The sequence below is a fragment of the Nuphar pumila genome, chromosome 8 (genome assembly GCF_984573655.1).
Source record: "Nuphar pumila chromosome 8, dmNupPumi1.hap1.1, whole genome shotgun sequence".
NCBI lineage: Eukaryota > Viridiplantae > Streptophyta > Magnoliopsida > Nymphaeales > Nymphaeaceae > Nuphar > Nuphar pumila.
The window spans coordinates 21,200,303-21,205,786 of NC_143256.1; positions in this window are offsets into that span (position 1 = coordinate 21,200,303).

Sequence of the window (5,484 nt, forward strand, 5' to 3'; positions counted from 1 at the left end):
AGGAATAACCCATCAAATGAACCTGCAAAATGAAATGAGTGATCAACATAAATGCAAAGAGGATCAGAACATGGCAAGTCGTAATGGCAATACTATCCAAATAAATGATAATAGTTATATGAAAAACAAGAGTCAAAAAAAAAAAAAAAACTATCAGTTGTGTATCAAACGAGGGCTGAATCCATAGATAAATACAACAAAAGAAATTTTTGAGTCATCTTTCAATCCCACTATGGGGTACTCTGTTGACGCATATGCCTTAAGCACATTCTTGGATGCCTCGTCATACAGAAGGAAAGAGAGATGAGAACCTAAACTGATGCCGAAAAGGAAAAAGAAAAGGAAAGAAAAAAAAAGGAGAAAAGAAAAGAAAAGGGAGAAATCGATGATGCTTATTGCGAAGCACCATCGGTTCCTGCTATGACCGAGAATATACAAAATAAAGTTGGGGGTTCTATGTCAATCTTAGAACCAAGATGCCTAATCGGTATATGGACATACAATGAAAGCGAAAATGCAAAAAAAAAAAAAAAAAGTCGAACTATAAATGTATATGAAGATCTTATGGAAAACCAATCGAGAATTGAGAATGAAAATAAAAATATATATATATATATATAAAAAAAAGATAAAAAAGAAAAAGAAAAAAGGGTAATCTGTTGGAATCGAGGATTCCATTTACTGTTGCATCAGGGGTGGTTTGATTTGCTATATGCAATTCAATATCCTCATGGATGCTTGGAAAAGAAAATAAATAACAGAATGAAGAAGAGGGAAATGCAAAAGTAAATAGGAGTTCAGAAAGAAGAAGGGGGGATTTACCGTGCTGGGGCTTCTTATCCAGAGGGCAGAGGCTGTTGCTTCTATGAGTTGCCGCTCGGTAAGGTTGAAGATGACAGATTCTGCAGGGGAATTTGATGAACCGATGAAGTTGATGGGATCGTAATCGCCTTCTGGCAGAGAGTGAGATGATGATGGACTCTTGTGGATTTTTGCAAAAAAAACTTGGTGATCGATCGGTATTCGCAAAGAAAATGGATGCCAGAGGAAAGTGGATACAATGGGTGTAGCTTAAAGAAGATGGATGCCTGACCCCTTCTCGATGCTCTCTTTTATAAGCATCCGAAGGATCGAGAAGGTAGTTTAGGGATGAACGAGTGAAGAGGGATCAAGAGGATCGAAGGGTAGAGGACCCATTGTCTTCATCGCCTTCTCTCCTGTGGTGTTTCCCGCAATAGATGGCCGTTAAGATTTTTCACGGGAGGCCCAATCTTTTTCAAAGAATTTAAATAACGGTTTTGCTTTCTTAAAAAAAATTCTTTTTAAACGTGACTTTAGCTAAAGAAAGGTTTTTCAAAGAAAAACGGGAGTTTTCTATCATCATCATTTTTTTTATATTATATATATATATATATATATATATATATATATATATATATATATATATATATATATATATATATATATATTTATTTTTTTTTTATTTTTGACATAAAAACTCAGAAAGCTAAATGACTTTAATTTAATTTTGCAAAAGTCTGGAAATATTTATAAAAGGAAAGGTTTTCTGAGAGTTTTTTTTTAAAGCTATTCTTTGAAAAAAATCCTTCAAAAAATGGGTTTTGATTCGAAACTCGAGGAAATATTCAAGTTTTTGAATCTCGAATCAAGAAATATAAAGCTGTGAATCCAAACGGATGATGGACGGACTGTCCGAGCCATTCTAAAACTATTTTTGGTATTTTTGTAATTTTGGTTTTAAAAGATTGGATAACGAGGCTCAGATTTGGATTCTGGACTGGATCCGGATCCAGAATTGAGTCAGATATATAAAATAGATTTAAATTTTGTAAAATTTGAAAAATAAACTGGAATTTAGATTTGAAATTGACTCAATTTACTTAGAAAAAGGGGGCCCAAGGGAAAAAGGAGAATATTTACAAAATTTTGAAAAATTTGGGGTGTTCACAGCTGGTCATGTATTACCAAAATCGAAGATACAACAGAAGGTCGCATCAAAATCTATATTAAGTGAGTATTTCACATAGAATTCATGAAAACTTTGTCAATTTGCTAAAAAGCCTTTGTTGATTCTAAATGTTCTTACTATACAAAGAGAATTTCCACAGACTACCTCTAGTATTTCTTTCCAAAAAGGTAAAACTTTCTGTGAAAAGAGGTAAAATTCAAATCTTTTCCGGTTGATCGACCAAAAGGACGTAAGAAATGTCCTCAATATGATCAATAAAAGAAATCTTCAATGATGTTGAAAAGACAGAAGCGAATTAATCTTGGCTATGACGCATGTTTTAAATAACTTTCTGGCAATCAGGCAGTGGAAATATCTTGAGCTATAAAAAGAATCCACTCAACCCATATCTTCTCATTTTCATTTAAAAAGTTGTAATCAAATATCCGCAAAAGGGATCTCTCAATTGTCGTCAAGATGAAGGCGAATTAAGCGAGTAGACCCCCGAGGCCAAAGAAGATTCGAAACATCTCCAAGATGACGGAGTTTGTGACGGATCCTTCCAAGGAAAGTTCAGATCACCGTCAAGATGAAGGCGAGTGGGATGAACCTACCGACAAACCCTAAAAGATATTTGATTTCTGCTATCATCTAAAGACCTTTTGAGCCATTGTCATCAATAGAATCCCTGAGATAAAAGAAGGATCGAAACATCTCCAAGATGAAGGAGTTTGTGACGTACCCTTCCTGAAAAAAAGAGAAAAAAGTCAGGACATCCAAATGAAGGATGATGAGAAAAACCGAGAAAGCCTAATGACTCAAAAAGAGTGCAAAAAGATCATTGTGGGAAAACACCCAGATATCAAACTGCCAAAGTTTCCAGAAGTCATCTTTTCTCATGCAAAATTCTTTTATCAATATCTTTTCATTACTTACTTTTATGAAATTAAGAATATTTCTTCTATTCTCATATCAGGGAAATTGATAGCTTCCTTGAAGAAAATCATTAGTGCTAAAAATTTGAATCTGACTCTTAGAACTGAGGAGTTAACCTCATTTGGGGAAAATACTCTAGGTAAAAGAGGGAATATCTTTTGCACATACGTGCACATTTCCAAGCATTTGAATCAGCTACAATTTTATCTCATTGGCAAAAATTTTCTAGCCATTTCAAGAATGAAATAAACATTCAAAATCTATTTTGATGCAACCTAGCGTTGTTTATATCTTCTAGAAGAGTTGCCTCATTCAGTTGAAGTATCTCTTCCTGTCCCATCGCGGTTTCTTCAATCAAGGATTTCGTATGGTGTTCCCACTCAGGTTAAGGGTCAAAAACCTGAATTTTCTGCGAGAGGTCATTGATTTCAAAAAGCTATTTCAGTCTCAGCAATGAGACGCCAAATTTCTTTTCCCTTTTCAAAAGCTTTAGGGACTCTGTATTTCCTCTTTTCGCAAAAACCCCTTTCGGATTTGTTCGTCCAAGTTCCAAAGGTCCCATTATGGTTTCTCCATTTGAAAAATCTGTATGGTAGATTTCCTATCCAGGTTAAGAGTTAACTCAGAACCTCGCTTCGTGAGGTATCTTCCTTGCAGGTTTGGGTTAAACCTGAGCCACGTTCCAATGAGATTCCTCGTTTTTGACGAGATGTTTTCTTCCAGTCCCACCATGGTTCTTCCCATCAAGGAACCCATGCTTCATATATTCCTCCAAAAAAGGATCATACTCGAGCTTCATTTCACAAGGCCTTTTCCAAAATGTCCCATCAAGGTCCTCGCGTATTCCTTTCCTCATTTCAAATTCATCTTGATATATTTTCGTCCCACACAGGTTAAGGGCTAAACCTGAATCATTCCAAAAAGAGTATCTTGTCTCATCCATGAGACCTGATCAAAATTCTCATTTCCCACCATTTCGAGATTTTCACCCAAAGTCCCGTCACGATTTCCTCATTTCTATCATTTGATCACACCATCCTCGAGGATTTCGTCTCCCCAAAACCATTCAGGATAAGGTTTCAAAGCCTGAGAAGCCATGTTTTCCAAATAAATTCTTCCACATCCAGTTCAGATCTGCTGACTGAGGCATTTTCAAAATTTGGAGTGTTATCTTTGCCACTAAGCTCGGCTTTCAACCGGTTTAGTAGCAAAGAGGGGCATCTGTGAACACCCCAAATTTTTTAAAAATTTGTAAGAATTACCTTTTTGCCCCTGGTTCTGAGGAAACCAAAGCTAAATTTTGATCATTCTTTGGATTTTTCTGAATTAAAATCCATATGGATATATTCAAAATCAACTCCGGATCTGAATCCTATACTTCAAATCCATACTTCCTCAAAATCCGGATCCTAATGCATTTTCTGAAGAAATTTTCCCAAAATAGCTTTTTGTAAATACTTTTACAAAAACACCAAAAAAATATATATATATATATAGTTTTAACCTTTGATTTCTCATAAAACTTTAGGATTTTATTCTAAAACTGCAAAAAAAAATTGGAAAAATAACATAAAAAACAAAAAAAATTGGGAAAAACTACAAAGAAAAGCGAAGGATTTTAAGCTTTTTAAAATCATTTTGCCAAAAACCTCATTTCTTAACCATTTTTCAGAAATTTTGTAAAGAGGAAACCTCTTTTTGGAAAAAGGGAGGATTTCCAACGAACTCTTCCCACGCCTTTCTCCTTCTCTCTCCATCGCAGATCTTCAAACGGCCTCCTCCTCTCTCAGCCTTCGATCCCCAACAAATCTCCTTCCCGAACCCTCCATTTCCCTTTAAGAAGAGGCCTTCAAGCTTCTTCTAGGGGGCCATTACAATCGATCAAAAAACTCATCTCTCACAATCCATGAACTCCTACTGATCGACATTGTCTTCTGGAGTGAACTTCCTTTTCTAAACATCCATTATCAAAATCCCTGCAAGAACGAGAAGAAGAATATCTCTGCAAGACATCTTCCCTGCAGTCATCTCATCCATCTCATCCTTCCGGCATTTCCTCTACGAGTTACTGGAGACCCTCCCTCTTTAAGATCCTGAAAAGTTGTTTTGCAGGAAACATGTAGAAGATATCATTACTTGGGATTGTAAATTTGATTTTATATATTGTAATAGCTAGATTGGAATGAGAATTTACATTTCCTGCTTTAGGTAGAATGGATGAGCATTGTAAATATCATTGAATTACTTGTTTTTCATGCATTTTGCCTTTATTTTTCAAACTCTCACAAATGGGAACACGAATGGCACGTGCACCATTTCGTAAGAGGTAAATTAATTCTATGTTGATGATCCACATCAATGGCCATAGTCAGGGTGTGGACAAAACTTAGCATCTTTATCTTTTACGAAATAACATTGGATCCACACTGGATCCATTTTCAAAATTCATCATATTTTCCTTAAATATTTTCTTCTTTTATCAGAATTTAACTTAAAATTAACTCAAAATATATACCAATGACCATAGTCAGGGTATATTGAGGGTTAATTTCATTTTAAATTCTATAAAAGCACCAAAA